Here is a 19,366-nt window from a genome sequence, read left to right as displayed (position 1 = left end):
ATATGAAGGGGTGTGCCCAACTAGAAAGGGGTGGGGCTATGTTCAAAACCACAAAAACAGGGACTTTAATTAAATACGCTGCCCTGGGTGCCAAACAGTCATTATGAGAGTCCAATCAAGACAAAATGAAGTGAAGAAGAAAAAAATATTTCAATGCATTGGCTACATGAGAACTCACTTAATATCTAGATGGAAGCAAAAAGGTTGTAAGGCATGAAAAAATAAATTACTTTTTAAATACATTACTGGAATGCCAGTCAAAATCAGGTATAAAAAAAACAGCTCTCAACTCAAACCACTTCTCCTTGCACTGCAGTTTTAATTATAATTTATATTTAGCTTTATAAAAGTACCAACCAACATACTGAAAGAAGCAATACCCCCACTTGTAAAAATGTTTCTTATCCAAAAAGGACCTGCTGCCTGACAACAACTATCTACTTGTTTCATGGAGAAAACATGATCAAAGTAAAAAATGAACAGCAAACAAGAAACCAGCTCAAGATAAATTGCTTAAAGAATTACTGCACAAGTTATAGACTGGCATTCTTTTTAGTTTACAGGTAAAGCCTGCAAAGATGACTGAAGTTCCCAACAAATGTAATGAGCTTCTGAAAATAACGTAATCCTGTCATTTATTACAAATACTGTCATATGCATTTCAGTACTTAAGACTTGCACGCTATCTAGTTATGTAAATATTCTCTGCATGGCAACAACAAAAAGGCCTTCAATGTTGGCAATTCTTTAACAGCATGCTTATTAAAGCTTACTTGCATCTTACAGTCTTGGACAAGCTTACCTGATGGTTATTAAAGCATTGTTACTTAAACACAGAGCAACAGGCACTGCAATGACATGCATTTTCTGAATAAGAAGCATAAATCAACAGTATAAAAATATGACAGAAATGAAAACCAGAATAGTCTTCAAAATCAAGGACAGATGAAAAGCCACTGTAGTACTTGTGTCTACCTTGGATGGGGGGATACTCTGCACATTTACACTGCATAACTGCTGCTTGCCTTGCTTGGACACATCCAGAGTCATTAAGTGGGGGAGTGAGTTGCAACAAGTATGTCACAATTAATTGTCTCTGGCTGACAGTGATGGCCTTGAGCAAAAAATCTGGACAAAGCCATATAGATAAGTGGGACAAATGTCCAAAAATAAGGGCAATTTTTAAATATTACAAAAACACACCCACTCCAATATATACCACAATTAATTAGACAATTACATAAATTAATCAATCAAAAAACCAAAATGTTACTTAAAGAGAGAACTTCTAATATAAGACAAAACTAACAGTACTAACGATAAAAAGACTTATAGTAAACTTTTCCAGTTTACTTCCAGATTTAAACCATTAGGTGACATAGTATTATATTTCAAGATATAAATAGTTTCTTTGAACAACAAGCTATTTTTAATTAATCTATCATCACCTTTCTTAATAAAGATTTTTTCTAAAATACAACATTCAAATAATTCAACATTACTATTGTGACACTCCATAAAATGTAAAGCAATCGGACTAGTTAATGCTCCTCTTTTTATATCTCTAATATGTTCTTGCATTCTAGTTTTAAATTTTCTCTTTGTCTCACCAATATAATATAACTTGCATGGACATCTAATACAATAAATCACCCCTATAGAATTGCAAGAAAAATTATTATTAGGTTTAATTAGAATTCCATTAATATTATCAAAATATAATCTTACATATTTACATATACTACAGTGGCCGCAAACAGTTGTACCATATATATCTAAATTATAATATACCTTATCAAAAGGGGAAATATAATAAGTTTTTATTAATTTATCAGATAAATTTTGACCTCTTTTATAAGATATTTTAGGGATAATAGGGAAAAGTTTATAGAGATTTTTATCTGAAATCAAGAACTTCCAAAAATATTTGATGATATCCCAAATTTTGTCACTAAATACATTAAAAATAGTCACAAAATAAATGTCTTGTATTTCTTGACTAGAAGCTTTTAAACAATTAATATTCCCTCTAGTAGCACTAACCTTATTCACATAGGGGAAAAAATTACTAACTTCACTATTATTATTAATCATAAATTTATTAACATTTCTGTAATTATTTTTATCCAGTAATTTATTAATACATAAATCTAATATTTCCATACTATATCCTCTTTTTAGAAACATAATAATACAATCATATATATTCTTTTCTAAATCTAATTCATTATTACATAACCTGGATAATCTAATAATTTCTCCATAAGGTAGAGCAGATAAAGTATGTGGAGGGTGACAACTAGTTCCATATAGGAACTGGTTACCATCAGTAAATTTATGTACACGTAGTATGAATCTGATCACCTACCACTCCAGATAACAAAATATCTAAATAATGAATTTTACTACCAAACTGCAAACCATCAAAGTGTAAGTTATACCTATTATTATTGAGATCTGAAAAGAACTCATAAATATATTCTTTACCTCCGCTACAAAGAAAAATCAAATCATCTATGTAGCGGTAGTATAACAAAACATGATTTTTGTAAAATTTATTAGTATAAACATACTCAAACTCAAATTTACCCATAAACAGGTTTGCATACATGGGGGCAAAAGATGTCCCCATAGCAGTGCCCTTTAATTGGTGGTAAATCACTTGATTAAAACTAAAAAAATTATTGGAAAGACAAAAAGAAGTCAAATCCATTATAAAATGGGTAGTAGGATTATCTCCTAAAAAATAAAATAATGCTTGCAAACCATCAGAGTGTTTGATGTTCGTATAGAGACTCACAACATCTACACTGACCCAAAACATATTATCTGTCCAAATAATATCTCTTAGTTTATCAATAAAGTCAAAAGAGTCTCTAATATAGGAATCCAATTTTTGTACAAAAGATAACAAATAATTATGAACAACTATACCCAAGTTCCGACAAAAATAATTACTTGCCGAAACAATGGGACGCCCTGGTGGGTTAATCATATTTTTGTGAAGTTTTGGGAGGCAATAAAAAGTAGCTAAGTTACAATTATCCAAACAAAATTTTTTATCAAGGTCATCTTTGGAAATATATCCTAATCTGACACCTTTATCTAATAAAATAGTGCATTCTTTCATGGCTGCAGAATATTTATCATAATCACTAACTTCATATGTTAAAGGGTCATTTAAATGTTCCATACACATGTCTAAATATTGCTTATTATTCAGTATTACAATTTTATTTCCTTTATCAGACTTTTTAATGATAATATCATGTCTAGTAGAAAGATTTTTCATAGCCTTCCATTCATTTTTCGTCATATTATATAACCATTGGTTATTATCAATAGAACTAAACATATCATGAATAGAGAAATGTATCATTTCAGAAAAATGAATGATAGTGGAATTATTATAGGGAGGAATAAATCTACTATGAACATCAATACCCTCAGTATTAAGTGTAGAATAAGCTTGAGAATATAAAGATGGTGAAATATCATCAGAAAGACAAGAATAATAACTGTCCATGCTAGTATCGCTATCACTATAAACTGTATTCAAACAAGAAGCATCATATGAAGGAGCTTTTTTATCATTTGAGAAAAAATATCTCAAATGAAGCTTTCTAATAAATTTAAAAGTCTCTTGTTTAAGTAAATGATGCCTAGGGAAAACAGTAGGAACAAATTTAAGACCCAACTGAAGTACAGATATTTCTTCATTAGAAATATTACAGCCAGAAATATTCACTACATTAGTAATATTTAATAAAGCAGAGTCCGTAAAGTCAATTCCATCTACCCCTCTTAAATGTTTGCTTAGGTTGTCCTTCACCCGGAGAAGAACCCGTTGCAAAATCTTTCTTTTTATATCCTCGTCTGGAGTTACTGACTTCACTCCGAAAGCGTTGTTGATGCCCTAAGGAATCTGTAGCAGCTGGAAGGGGTGGAAAATCAGTATCTGAATCCGTAGTTAAACCACAGCCATCTGAAGAAGCAAATGATACAGAAAGCTGTTTTTTCTTATTATTAACATTAGTATGTTTATTAAAAGGGCGAAAAGCTTGTTTCCGTTTCCATAGAAACGCACGCCCATTATCATAATCTTTAATGTCCCTTTTAATTTTTGTTGATTTATACTGTATCTGTTCGGTCTCATACTTATTAAGGTTGTCTTTTAAATTAACAAAGATGTCATTGACCTTAACCGCACCAATGTCTGTTAGCAGTCTAGAATGCATAACATGTAATTGTTCTTGTAATTTTGACAAAAGCAATTGCTCTCTATCTACGAGTATCTTAACCCACTCCATTGCACAGTTATGGGCCGCCGACAGCCAGCGGTCTTTAAATATCAGATCATCCTTATCAGCATTATCAAAAGGTGTCGCCGGGCTTTTAAAAGCCCGTAAGCCTCGTGGAGAAATGTCAAGATCAACATACCTGTGAAGACCTAGTAGGTTAAAGTGACATTGTGTTTCCCGAAATAGCAATTTTTCAAATTCTTTAATTTTGTCCTGAATATCTTGTGGAAATGTGGGATTAATAATACGACCACCTAAAGTCCCGAAGGGATTCATGAACTTCTGCTGTCTTTCATAAAAAAGTTTAGCAATATATTCTGAAGAGACGTTACCATTAGGTGCTGCATTCAAAGAAACTATTTATATCTTGAAATATAATACTATGTCACCTAATGGTTTAAATCTGGAAGTAAACTGGAAAAGTTTACTATAAGTCTTTTTATCGTTAGTACTGTTAGTTTTGTCTTATATTAGAAGTTCTCTCTTTAAGTAACATTTTGGTTTTTTGATTGATTAATTTATGTAATTGTCTAATTAATTGTGGTATATATTGGAGTGGGTGTGTTTTTGTAACTTGTACTCATTGAAGGCTATTATGCCGAGGCGCTAAGCTGGATTAAACTTTTTGTGGAACTGGCGTTGTTTCTTAGGCTGTTGCCGTTTTTCTTTTGTTGTTTTTGACAATTTTTAAATATTGTTCTAATAAACTTAGAAAGATAATAGAATAGTAGGTCTTACGTTAGTATGAATTTTCTGAAGGGTATGAAATCTGAAACTCAAATGTCTATCATTTTCTAACTTCAATCTTTAATTATTTGCCACTAATTTGCCAAAAAAAACACAATTTTATGAAAAACAGATCAAAAATGTGATGCAAAAATATAAAATACCCACACAATACAGCTGAGAACCTGTCAAAGAAGGGACACTTGTAATATTAGTACTGTTAACTTGAGCAGCCAACAAAATAAGAGAATCTACATGCATTTCCGAAATTAAAAGTAATGTAAAACCGATCATTACAATTATTTATCAATTGTAAACCCTCCACATTTTCTTCCAAATTTGCCATTTTGTGGAGGGATTGTTAGGGGACAGCAACATTTTGAGCCAAAATCAGGGACAGTTGAGAAGTTTGGATATACCTAATTCTATAAAGTGATTTATTTGAGCGGACCTCTCATCCTCTTAACACAGGAAATTTGGACAAGGCCAAATATATTGGGGGAACATATGAACAGTACTAAAAGTTGCTCTTGTATAAACATAGTCAGTTGACAGAACAACAGGTCTTGCTTTAGCATGCATTTTTCTGAAAAGTATGAAGTCTGAAACTCAATGTCTGTCATTATTTAGTGACTTCATTCCTAAATGATTGGTCAGAAAACCACAATTTTTATGAGTAACAAACCAAAAATAAGAAGCAAAAATCTATTAATTCTGCAAAAATCTGGACAGTTAAGAGGTATAGTTCAGCTGGGGCTGAGTTTGCCACCCTTCCCCTCCTCACAAAATCATGGTCAAATGGGGCCTTCCCCCTGCAGCTATTCCAGTGTACCATGATTTGCTATTTCACCACATTTACCATAAACACTGTAATGTGCATACTGCTTTACTTCTACAATGATTTGGATTTCATTTAAAAGTTTTATTTTACATTTTATAGCACAAACAATAACAGAAATCTGCTAAACAAAGCAATGCAGTCTCACAATGAAAATAGACTTAGCATTAAAACTTCTCTGCCCTTGAAACTCACATTCATTGAAACAGCATTGAAACCCACATTCAAAGAAAATACATTTTGCCAGTGGCAGATAGATTCATTTTGGGCTGTTTTCAAATCATAGGCCCCTTGAACACGAAACGTACACATGCTCTTTGATACACCTTCCTGACTGTATTAAATTATATTCCTTGTACAATACAGTACAGTTGAACTGCCCAATTCAGAACATTGCCATCATAAAAGTCTACTCAAACTTCAACAGTCCACCAGTATCAGTAAATATGCATGATCTCTGAAGAAGTAAAAGCCATACAAATAATTCCACATTAAAGAAATCTGTTAACTAATGAAGAGGTTACTGCTATTAAAGAACTTTATATGTCATTGTTTCATCTACAAATAAAGTGCTTGTTGCCCTTGAGGAATAAATTGCTTATGTTGCATTAAAAAAGTTATAATGCTAGTAATATCACAATAGGGAATAGATGGCAAACTGATAACAAGTTCATAGTTACTAGGTATCTTCGCCAAAGAGGACTGCAGCATCCATCCCGTTCACAACAAAATACAGTATCAGCAATGAATGTATCTACTGTGGGAGTAGAACCCACAGCCTTCTGCATCAAAAGCAAGTACACTATCTGTTGTGCTATTTACAATATAAGCAGATTTGGCATAAGCAGCACTAAACTTTTGTTCCCCTGCAGCTCTCAGCTCCTTGTAAAATCTACTCGACACTCAGCTGCATCTCTGAACTTTGCAGCACAAGAAATCTGGACAAAGCCAAAATTTATTTGGGGGGGGGGGACAAAAGCCCAAAAACCAGGGACACATTTTAAACATTGCTTGTATAATGTTGGAAAGTTGCTAGAATAAAATGCTGTTACCACCATACATTTTACTGCCAAGTATTGAACCCAGGTCCCTGTGCAAAACAGCCAGAGCAACATAACACTATGCTAAATTATCTATTTTTATGAAAGATAGGAAGACTGAAACTTAAATGGCTACCATTTAGTGAATTCAGTTCACACCATAGCTGTCAACATCTTAGCACAAAACACCTGAACAAAGCCAATAATGGGGGAATACAGCCCCCAAACATATTCAGTGAGTTCAGTTATCACCATAGCTCTCAACCTTGGCACAAAAAACCTGGACAAAGCCAATAATGGGGGAATACAGTCCAAAAAATAGGGACAAATATCCACTGAGGGCACCATAGCAAACCCACACAGACGACACCCCAGCCAAGAATCAAACTAGACAACCCCATAACTGTCAGGCAACACTGCTACCACTGCACTACTGTCTGCTTTAAGTAACAAAAATACAGAAACCACAGATTTTATGAGGAACTTAACAAATATGAAGCAAAAATCTGCAAATGTTTTAGAAATGGTGGTGGGTAGGGAATTCAGGCTCTTGTCACTTGGGCCCAAGGTCCAGGGTTCAAGCTTTATTCTCTACCCACCATCATGAAGCAACTGGGGCATTTCTTACGTACACACACAGGTCTGTGAAACAAAAACAGGATTTGCATGTGATCGCATAGGCTTTTATTCTTTCTCATTAGTATATAAATATATATATATATATATATATATATATATATATATATATATATATATATATATGCTCTGACATATTTTTTATTATAAATAAAATGTACAGCAACATGTACATGTAAATAACACTTTATTTTAACTTTGTATTATTATATCTTTGTGTCTCTTTAATTATGTGATAACTACAAGATCTGTATTTCTACTTGATTTTGAATTCTGTATACCTTATTTGTCTTTTGTGTTTTATACAACTGTGGAGCTTTTCTCCCCAGGTCTCACCTGAAAATGGGCACCTGCCCAGTCAGACTTTTCTGGCAAACAAATGTTAAATAAATAAATACAAATAAATATAATATGTACAAGTCTTCTAATGGACTTACATGTATTCTAAATGCTATCACAACCTGGGAACGCTAGCTTGCCTCATACATAATTTTTTTTATTTAGAATCTGATCCTGGGGCTTCTAAATATGTAAACAAATACATCATTGATTGGCTAATTGATTTCATTTAATTTATTTTCATAGCCAAGTAGATGAATTGGTGTAGCATGACTCTTTTCTGCAACAACATGCAGCAAAAAGTGGTAATATATTTGAATACATTCATAAAAGACAAATTATTTGATAACAAAAATTGAAGACTGTACATACAAGTGTGATTTACATTTGAGTTAGCCCACCAGCCCCCCATACTTATACGTACTACCTCCACAGTCACACTATGAGGTAAAGGAAAGCTCCACTATTGAGAACACAGAAGTTTCACAAAATGTAGGATGAGTACGTAATCTGTATTCCCATTCTTACCACAGCATGGTCACTTACAAAGTACAAACTGAAAAAAAAAAAATATATATATATATATATATATATATATATATATATATATATATATATATATATATATATATATATCACACAGATGCATATCACAACACAAACACTTGCAAAGTGCATGCCTAATATGTGTACCATCCACATTTATATCACAACACAATCACTTCTAAAGCACTCACCTATTATGCACACAATATAAACACTTAACATCAGTATTACTTGTATTTTATCACACTCACAATTATAGCTTCAGATATTGTTCAAATGAAATTCCTGTGCCGTATCATCCTACTACAACAGTAATGCAGACATTCATACATACATGCATGCATATATAGTATAATATAATATAATATAATATAATATAAGTACATACCAGATGTGTAACTAAAATGTCAACAGAAAAACCACTAATTACAGGCCAAGCAGGGTCTTGGCATGGCATGGTGCACCACAACTTTCTGAATAGTCAAACCACAGCAGTACCTTGTGAAAATAAACCAAGCTTCACCATGAAATGGTGCAAAATGTCTTGCTTTGCATGAAGTGATAGCTCATTTTATTAGCTACCTGAAAATGCTATTTTTGAAACTATATATATATTCTAGCTATGTGATAAGCTCTAAATCCTACTTATTGTCCCCTACTTCATAAGAATTCCCGAAGAACACTTGAAAGAATACACATAATGCAAAATTCCAGAGTGGGTTCGCATTGACAGTCTTAGTGGAGTTATAACAGTTTTTGTCCTGTACTAATCAGTTCTTTTCTGATGTATCCCATTATCTATCCAGCATGTTTTATCTCCTCACATTGCTGACTTTTAGATCACCTAATATGAACACTCTCACTCCTTTAGCCTCTTAATTTTGCAGCTGGTACTTTCCCTTTACTGGTGAAGCCTTCTTGGTGCTAGTTTATTATAATATCACTTTGCTTTTCTTTCCATTTAATCTAACATGCTATAAAGCTGAACATCCTTACAAGCATGACAACCAGTTTGCCTTCTGCCCTACAAATATTTATATTAAAGACAGAGAGAGAGAGAGAATTTTCCTTCCTGCTGCATTACAAATAATGTCACTAAAAGCATGAAATAAAGTACTAAATGGTTTAACACACACACACACACACACACACACACACACACACACACACACACACACACACACACACACACACACACACACACACTGTAAAAGGAAAAGCACCATACATTCAAACACACCGTAAAAGGAAAAGCACCATACATTCAAACACACCGTAAAAGGAAAAGCACCATACATTCAAACAAACACACCGTAAAAAGGAAAAGCACCATACATTCAAACAAACACACTTACCTGTTCTCCATAATAACCAACGTACATTAGATCCAAACCCCTTCCCGCGCAATACTCCAACGACTCGCGAGAGTAGATCCAAACCCTTTCCCGACGAGACTGCAGCTCCCGTTCCCGACTGCTGGTGTTGCAGTCCGGCCACGATGTATAATCCCAGCGTGTCTGTGCACTTTAAAGTGCACAGACGTCTCCTCGCGTTTCCCTATCAGGACTGCCGGACTGCCTTGAGCATGCGCATACAGTAGACCAGTAGTCTGGACTACTGCGCATGCGCGAAGTCCGCAAATTTTAAAACTTTTTTTTTCTTTTTATTTTTAGTTCTTTTTGTTTTGAGGAGGCTGCAGTCCGGCAGTCCAACAGCACGGGCCGCCCCTGCTTAGGGGGTGTTGTCAATGTCATAGTCACCAACAGTGGACAACTTCCAGAAGGATATTATTATGCATTTCTTGGCATTTAGTTTTAGTCCATGGCTCTGACACCAGTTACTTGTCTGTGTCAGTCCTTCTTAGAGAACATTAGTGTTGGTGGGGGATTCTATGACTAATCCTAATTTGCAGTAATCTGCACATTTGGTCAGCCAGAGGCTGTTGAGATTGGCCATGACTTCGCAGAAGTAAATGCCAAAAAGGAATGGTCTTAGGACCAATGCCCGAGGACTCCACTTGTGACTGGCCTCTTTGGACTCCCCAGTTTTAACTTCCTGTGTTTTGCCTGTGATCCAGCCAGCTAACTACAGGGTGGTCTACACCTAACCTCTTGACTTTATCAACAATACTCAAGTGGGATATTGTGTCAAATGCCTTGGACAGGTCACGTTGGGCAGTGTGAGCCATTATGCCCTCATCCATTGCTTTGGTAACCTTCTCAAAGTCAACTAGGTTCAGCAGGCATGATCTGTCCTTAAAAAAACAAATTGGGTTGGATCCAGTGTTTGAAGGATTCCTATGCCACTACTGATCATTTCCATGATAATTATTTCCAAGGCTTCACATATGAAACTAGTGAAACGTATGGGTCTGTAGTTTCCAGGGTCTGGAGATAACCCACCTTAGTGCAGAGGGATGACTGTTGCTGTTCTTTATTCATGAGGCACAGAGCCTGCTTGGAGGCTACAATTAAATAGCAGTTCCAGACAGCCTGATACATTATGTTTATAAAGTAACTTGGGATATCATCTGGGCCCATTAATGCAGTGTTCTTGGCCTTAGGGAAAGGATTAAGTACCTGTTTCCTAGTGATAATAGGGAGAGTGATATTTGATGGCATTTCCTGAGTGGAGGTTGTGGGGGACAGAAGGGTAAAACTAGAACTGAATATGTCTGCCAGTAGGTTTGCTACATCTTCTGACTCAGTATAGGTGGCTCCATTTACAATGAGCTCTGCACACAACTGTGTATTGCCTTTGAGGTTACGGACATAGATAGATAAAGAATGCCTTGTGAGGTGGAGGGCGTGGCCATGATGCCAGTCTGATAGCAGCAGAAATCCATAGCTCTGCTGAGATTTTAATATCCTGACAGGAAATATACTTTATTTTTTAGAAAAATCTAACTAAAGATAAACACAGGCTCTTTATTATTTTCTAAAAATTGATACATAGTCAAGAGAATTTTTAATGATTCCTGTCAAGAAGTTTTCTAATGGAGATCTCAACATGAGCTATTTGGAGAACCCACACCAGGAGAGTGCAGTGAACAAAGAACTACATCTTATAATAACAAACATCCAAGAACTGTCACTAAAAACATGAGCAACATGAAGAACCCACACCAGGAGAGTGCAGTGAAGAAAGAACTACATCCTATAATAACAAACATCCAGGAACTGTCACTAAAAACATGAGCAACGTGAAGAACCCACACCAGGAGAGTGCAGTGAAGAAAGAGCTACATCTTATAATAACAAACATCCAAGAACTGTCACTAAAAACATGAGCAACGTGAAGAACCCACACCAGGAGAGTGCAGCGAACAAAGAACTACATCTTATAATAACAAACATCCAAGAACTGTCACTAAAAACATGAGCAACATGAAGAACCCACACCAGGAGAGTGCAGTGAAGAAAGAACTACATCTTATAATAACAAACATCCAAGAACTGTCACTAAAAACATGAGCAACATGAAGAACCCACACCAGGAGAGTGCAGCGAACAAAGAATTACATCTTATAATAACAAACATCCAAGAACTGTCACTAAAAACATGAGCAACGTGAAGAACCCACACCAGGAGAGTGCAGTGAAGAAAGAACTACATCTTATAATAACAAACATCCAAGAACTGTCACTAAAAACATGAGCAACATGAAGAACCCACACCAGGAGAGTGCAGTGAACAAAGAACTACATCTTATAATAACAAACATCCAAGAACTGTCACTAAAAACATGAGCAACGTGAAGAACCCACACCAGGAGAGTGCAGTGAAGAAAGAACTACATCTTATAATAACAAACATCCAAGAACTGTCACTAAAAACATGAGCAACGTGAAGAACCCACACCAGGAGAGTGCAGTGAAGAAAGAGCTACATCTTATAATAACAAACATCCAAGAACTGTCACTAAAAACATGAGCAACGTGAAGAACCCACACCAGGAGAGTGCAGTGAAGAAAGAACTACATCTTATAATAACAAACATCCAAGAACTGTCACTAAAAACATGAGCAACATGAAGAACCCACACCAGGAGAGTGCAGTGAAGAAAGAACTACATCTTATAATAACAAACATCCAAGAACTGTCACTAAAAACATGAGCAACGTGAAGAACCCACACCAGGAGAGTGCAGCGAAGAAAGAACTACATCTTATAATAACAAACATCCAAGAACTGTCACTAAAAACATGAGCAACGTGAAGAACCCACACCAGGAGAGTGCAGTGAAGAAAGAACTACATCTTATAATAACAAACATCCAAGAACTGTCACTAAAAACATGAGCAACGTGAAGAACCCACACCAGGAGAGTGCAGTGAAGAAAGAACTACATCTTATAATAACAAACATCCAAGAACTGTCACTAAAAACATGAGCAACGTGAAGAACCCACACCAGGAGAGTGCAGTGAACAAAGAACTACATCTTATAATAACAAACATCCAAGAACTGTCACTAAAAACATGAGCAACGTGAAGAACCCACACCAGGAGAGTGCAGCGAAGAAAGAACTACATCTTATAATAACAAACATCCAAGAACTGTCACTAAAAACATGAGCAACGTGAAGAACCCACACCAGGAGAGTGCAGTGAACAAAGAACTACATCTTATAATAACAAACATCCAAGAACTGTCACTAAAAACATGAGCAACGTGAAGAACCCACACCAGGAGAGTGCAGTGAAGAAAGAACTACATCTTATAATAACAAACATCCAAGAACTGTCACTAAAACATGAGCAACGTGAAGAACCCACACCAGGAGAGTGCAGTGAAGAAAGAACTACATCTTATAATAACAAACATCCAAGAACTGTCACTAAAAACATGAGCAACGTGAAGAACCCACACCAGGAGAGTGCAGTGAAGAAAGAACTACATCTTATAATAACAAACATCCAAGAACTGTCACTAAAAACATGAGCAACGTGAAGAACCCACACCAGGAGAGTGCAGTGAAGAAAGAACTACATCTTATAATAACAAACATCCAAGAACTGTCACTAAAAACATGAGCAACGTGAAGAACCCACACCAGGAGAGTGCAGTGAAGAAAGAACTACATCTTATAATAACAAACATCCAAGAACTGTCACTAAAAACATGAGCAACGTGAAGAACCCACACCAGGAGAGTGCAGTGAAGAAAGAACTACATCTTATAATAACAAACATCCAAGAACTGTCACTAAAAACATGAGCAACGTGAAGAACCCACACCAGGAGAGTGCAGTGAAGAAAGAACTACATCTTATAATAACAAACATCCAAGAACTGTCACTAAAAACATGAGCAACGTGAAGAACCCACACCAGGAGAGTGCAGCGAACAATAAACTAAATCTTATAATAACAAACATCCAAGAACTGTCACTAAAGCATGAGCAACGTGAAGAACCCACACCAGGAGAGTGCAGTGAAGAAAGAACTACATCTTATAATAACAAACATCCAAGAACTGTCACTCAAAACATGAGCAACGTGAAGAACCCACACCAGGAGAGTGCAGTGAACAAAGAACTACATCTTATAATAACAAACATCCAAGAACTGTCACTAAAAACATGAGCAACGTGAAGAACCCACACCAGGAGAGTGCAGTGAAGAAAGAACTACATCTTATAATAACAAACATCCAAGAACTGTCACTAAAAACATGAGCAACGTGAAGAACCCACACCAGGAGAGTGCAGTGAAGAAAGAACTACATCTTATAATAACAAACATCCAAGAACTGTCACTAAAAACATGAGCAACGTGAAGAACCCACACCAGGAGAGTGCAGTGAAGAAAGAACTACATCTTATAATAACAAACATCCAAGAACTGTCACTAAAAACATGAGCAACGTGAAGAACCCACACCAGGAGAGTGCAGTGAAGAAAGAACTACATCTTATAATAACAAACATCCAAGAACTGTCACTAAAACATGAGCAACGTGAAGAACCCACACCAGGAGAGTGCAGTGAAGAAAGAACTACATCTTATAATAACAAACATCCAAGAACTGTCACTAAAAACATGAGCAACGTGAAGAACCCACACCAGGAGAGTGCAGTGAAGAAAGAACTACATCTTATAATAACAAACATCCAAGAACTGTCACTAAAAACATGAGCAACGTGAAGAACCCACACCAGGAGAGTGCAGTGAAGAAAGAACTACATCTTATAATAACAAACATCCAAGAACTGTCACTAAAAACATGAGCAACGTGAAGAACCCACACCAGGAGAGTGCAGTGAAGAAAGAACTACATCTTATAATAACAAACATCCAAGAACTGTCACTAAAAACATGAGCAACGTGAAGAACCCACACCAGGAGAGTGCAGTGAAGAAAGAACTACATCTTATAATAACAAACATCCAAGAACTGTCACTAAAAACATGAGCAACGTGAAGAACCCACACCAGGAGAGTGCAGTGAAGAAAGAACTACATCTTATAATAACAAACATCCAAGAACTGTCACTAAAAACATGAGCAACGTGAAGAACCCACACCAGGAGAGTGCAGTGAACAAAGAACTACATCTTATAATAACAAACATCCAAGAACTGTCACTAAAAACATGAGCAACGTGAAGAACCCACACCAGGAGAGTGCAGTGAAGAAAGAACTACATCTTATAATAACAAACATCCAAGAACTGTCACTAAAACATGAGCAACATGAAGAACCCACACCAGGAGAGTGCAGTGAAGAAAGAACTACATCTTATAATAACAAACATCCAAGAACTGTCACTAAAAACATGAGCAACGTGAAGAACCCACACCAGGAGAGTGCAGTGAAGAAAGAACTACATCTTATAATAACAAACATCCAAGAACTGTCACTAAAAACATGAGCAACGTGAAGAACCCACACCAGGAGAGTGCAGTGAAGAAAGAACTACATCTTATAATAACAAACATCCAAGAACTGTCACTAAAAACATGAGCAACGTGAAGAACCCACACCAGGAGAGTGCAGTGAAGAAAGAACTACATCTTATAATAACAAACATCCAAGAACTGTCACTAAAAACATGAGCAACGTGAAGAACCCACACCAGGAGAGTGCAGTGAAGAAAGAACTACATCTTATAATAACAAACATCCAAGAACTGTCACTAAAAACATGAGCAACATGAAGAACCCACACCAGGAGAGTGCAGTGAAGAAAGAACTACATCTTATAATAACAAACATCCAAGAACTGTCACTAAAAACATGAGCAACGTGAAGAACCCACACCAGGAGAGTGCAGTGAAGAAAGAACTACATCTTATAATAACAAACATCCAAGAACTGTCACTAAAAACATGAGCAACGTGAAGAACCCACACCAGGAGAGTGCAGTGAAGAAAGAACTACATCTTATAATAACAAACATCCAAGAACTGTCACTAAAAACATGAGCAACGTGAAGAACCCACACCAGGAGAGTGCAGTGAAGAAAGAACTACATCTTATAATAACAAACATCCAAGAACTGTCACTAAAAACATGAGCAACGTGAAGAACCCACACCAGGAGAGTGCAGTGAAGAAAGAACTACATCTTATAATAACAAACATCCAAGAACTGTCACTAAAAACATGAGCAACGTGAAGAACCCACACCAGGAGAGTGCAGTGAAGAAAGAACTACATCTTATAATAACAAACATCCAAGAACTGTCACTAAAAACATGAGCAACGTGAAGAACCCACACCAGGAGAGTGCAGTGAAGAAAGAACTACATCTTATAATAACAAACATCCAAGAACTGTCACTAAAAACATGAGCAACGTGAAGAACCCACACCAGGAGAGTGCAGTGAAGAAAGAACTACATCTTATAATAACAAACATCCAAGAACTGTCACTAAAAACATGAGCAACGTGAAGAACCCACACCAGGAGAGTGCAGTGAAGAAAGAACTACATCTTATAATAACAAACATCCAAGAACTGTCACTAAAAACATGAGCAACGTGAAGAACCCACACCAGGAGAGTGCAGCGAAGAAAGAACTACATCTTATAATAACAAACATCCAAGAACTGTCACTAAAAACATGAGCAACGTGAAGAACCCACACCAGGAGAGTGCAGTGAAGAAAGAACTACATCTTATAATAACAAACATCCAAGAACTGTCACTAAAAACATGAGCAACGTGAAGAACCCACACCAGGAGAGTGCAGTGAAGAAAGAACTACATCTTATAATAACAAACATCCAAGAACTGTCACTAAAAACATGAGCAACATGAAGAACCCACACCAGGAGAGTGCAGTGAACAAAGAACTACATCTTATAATAACAAACATCCAAGAACTGTCACTAAAAACATGAGCAACGTGAAGAACCCACACCAGGAGAGTGCAGTGAAGAAAGAACTACATCTTATAATAACAAACATCCAAGAACTGTCACTAAAACATGAGCAACGTGAAGAACCCACACCAGGAGAGTGCAGTGAAGAAAGAACTACATCTTATAATAACAAACATCCAAGAACTGTCACTAAAAACATGAGCAACGTGAAGAACCCACACCAGGAGAGTGCAGTGAAGAAAGAACTACATCTTATAATAACAAACATCCAAGAACTGTCACTAAAAACATGAGCAACGTGAAGAACCCACACCAGGAGAGTGCAGTGAAGAAAGAACTACATCTTATAATAACAAACATCCAAGAACTGTCACTAAAAACATGAGCAACATGAAGAACCCACACCAGGAGAGTGCAGTGAAGAAAGAACTACATCTTATAATAACAAACATCCAAGAACTGTCACTAAAAACATGAGCAACGTGAAGAACCCACACCAGGAGAGTGCAGTGAAGAAAGAACTACATCTTATAATAACAAACATCCAAGAACTGTCACTAACAACATGAGCAACGTGAAGAACCCACACCAGGAGAGTGCAGTGAAGAAAGAACTACATCTTATAATAACAAACATCCAAGAACTGTCACTAAAAACATGAGCAACATGAAGAACCCACACCAGGAGAGTGCAGCGAAGAAAGAACTGCATTGTATAACAAACATCCAAGAACTGTCACTAAAAATTGACAAACTTGAAAACAAAATGGATATTATCAAGCAAGAATGCAGTAAACAACTGAACTTCTAACTGGAATAGTAAAAAAACAATCTGAACAGATTCTTGCCTTAGTGGAAAAGGTAACTGACCTGGATACTAGAGTGACAGAAAATAAATATCACAATGAATTTCTTCTGAAACAAAACACTAGGCTGGCTGAGAAACTGGAACACCTTGAAAGTAGATCAAGGAGGAATAACATAAGAATATATGGAATTCCTGAGAATCAGAGGGTGCTAACATGATTAATTTCCTCAATAAGTGGTTTTCATCAGCACTAAACCTGCATGAATCCCTCTCTTTTGGAACTGAGAGGGCTCATTGGTCCCTGGCAAATCCAGCTTCGACTCTGAGTTCATCTAACCCCAGGTCTATAATAGTTAGATTTCTTTCCTCACAAGACAAGGACTTAGTGCTGAAATCAGCTTGGACTAATTCCCCTATCAAGATGGGTGAAAAAGTTATTCATTTTGACAATGACTACATCTCTACAGTCATATCCAGAAGAAAGGAGTATGTTCCTCTAATTAAATCCTTGAAAAAAGCCAATATTAAAACTCAAATTCTTTTTCCTGCAAGAATAAAAATCACCTTGCCAGAAGGAGTGAAGATCTTTGATTCCCTACAAGAAGCAGTAGAATTTATCCAAAAGAAGAAAATACTGTCCAAAGACATAGAAGAAATGGAATGGTCATCCCAGAGTCTGAAGAGACAGGCAGCAAAAAATGGATGGTCTGTGAAGGAAGAAGCAAACAAAACCAAGAAACTACAGGAAAAATGAATAAATTCCTTCTAATTTTAAATGCTTTGTTTTATAAATCATAATATATTTGATTCTGGAAAATCTCTATACTGTAAGGTAATGTGAATCATCTTTATTATTAATTTTCTGTTTTTCTTTCTATATCTACTTTTTCTAATTACATATAGTACTAAGTATTTAAATAACATTCTCTCTCCTTCTCTTTTCTTTCTTCTTATTCCTTTTTATTACTAATGCTCCTTTTCCCCACTATAAGTACTTTACATGCTTTTCCCATTTAAATAGCTACAAATGATACATGTCTTCTAATTCTTCAGTAACAGTATAATGACTTAATACCAAAGTACATTTTTTCTAGTGGGTTAACAATATGTTTCTGATTAGTGTTTCTAACTAGATGTTTTATACTCTTCGTTTAGACACATATAAACATTAATACAGTACATTAATGGTGTTTTATAGATGGCTACATATACGTTATATATAAATATACTATGTTTTTCCCTCTGGTCTGGTTAATTGGTGGGTAAATGATTGAAATGTTATAAAATGATTTCTAATTTGAGGCAGCTGTTGTTGCTTCTAAATAGCTGTTTTTATATGAAAGGGTTAATGTTTTTCATGATGTTGATGTTTTGTGAGGAAAATGGTGGTCTGTGTGACTGTTCTCATTGTGGAGATTCATGACATGCACTGACAAGGCAGCTTGAGTGTTTTTTTTTATTATTTCTGTAAACGCTAAAAGCTTCAAGATTTGATTTCCTGCCAAAAATGCTTTTTTCCTCACTAGAAACAACCTCTGCTGTGCATGAGCCTATTCAGATACTTTTTAACAAGTTTATGAAGCTGCAGCTTGAGGAAACAACAGTGATGACATCACTTGACCTTTTGAACTATTCTTTTCTCTTGAAATTCTGTTATCCTTCACTTAGATACTTTAAATGGTAAATAATTAGTTCTGATAAAAGTGTTTAATTCCTTTGAAAATACTTATGTTCTTTTACAGATGCATACATTCTGCAGATTCAATGACACTTTTAGTAACTAAATGACATAAAATGAACTAGGAG

The 19,366-nt window shown here is 35.8% G+C and overlaps 1 protein-coding gene across 1 annotated transcript in view; it reads right to left on the bottom strand.

Moving 5' to 3' along the window:
* LOC122807796 (ubiquitin-like modifier-activating enzyme 1) overlaps positions 1-19,366 on the bottom strand; it is a 2,541,412-nt gene that overhangs the window by 2,469,967 nt on the left and 52,079 nt on the right. The gene's annotated exons all lie outside the window — the stretch shown is intronic.

This window comes from Protopterus annectens, chromosome 7.part1 (genome assembly GCF_019279795.1).
Source record: "Protopterus annectens isolate FY-2018-M chromosome 7.part1, PAN1.0, whole genome shotgun sequence".
Lineage (NCBI taxonomy): Eukaryota > Metazoa > Chordata > Ceratodontiformes > Protopteridae > Protopterus > Protopterus annectens.
The sequence above is the reverse complement of the archived record's forward strand: the minus strand, read 5'-3'. Positions and strand labels throughout refer to the sequence as shown.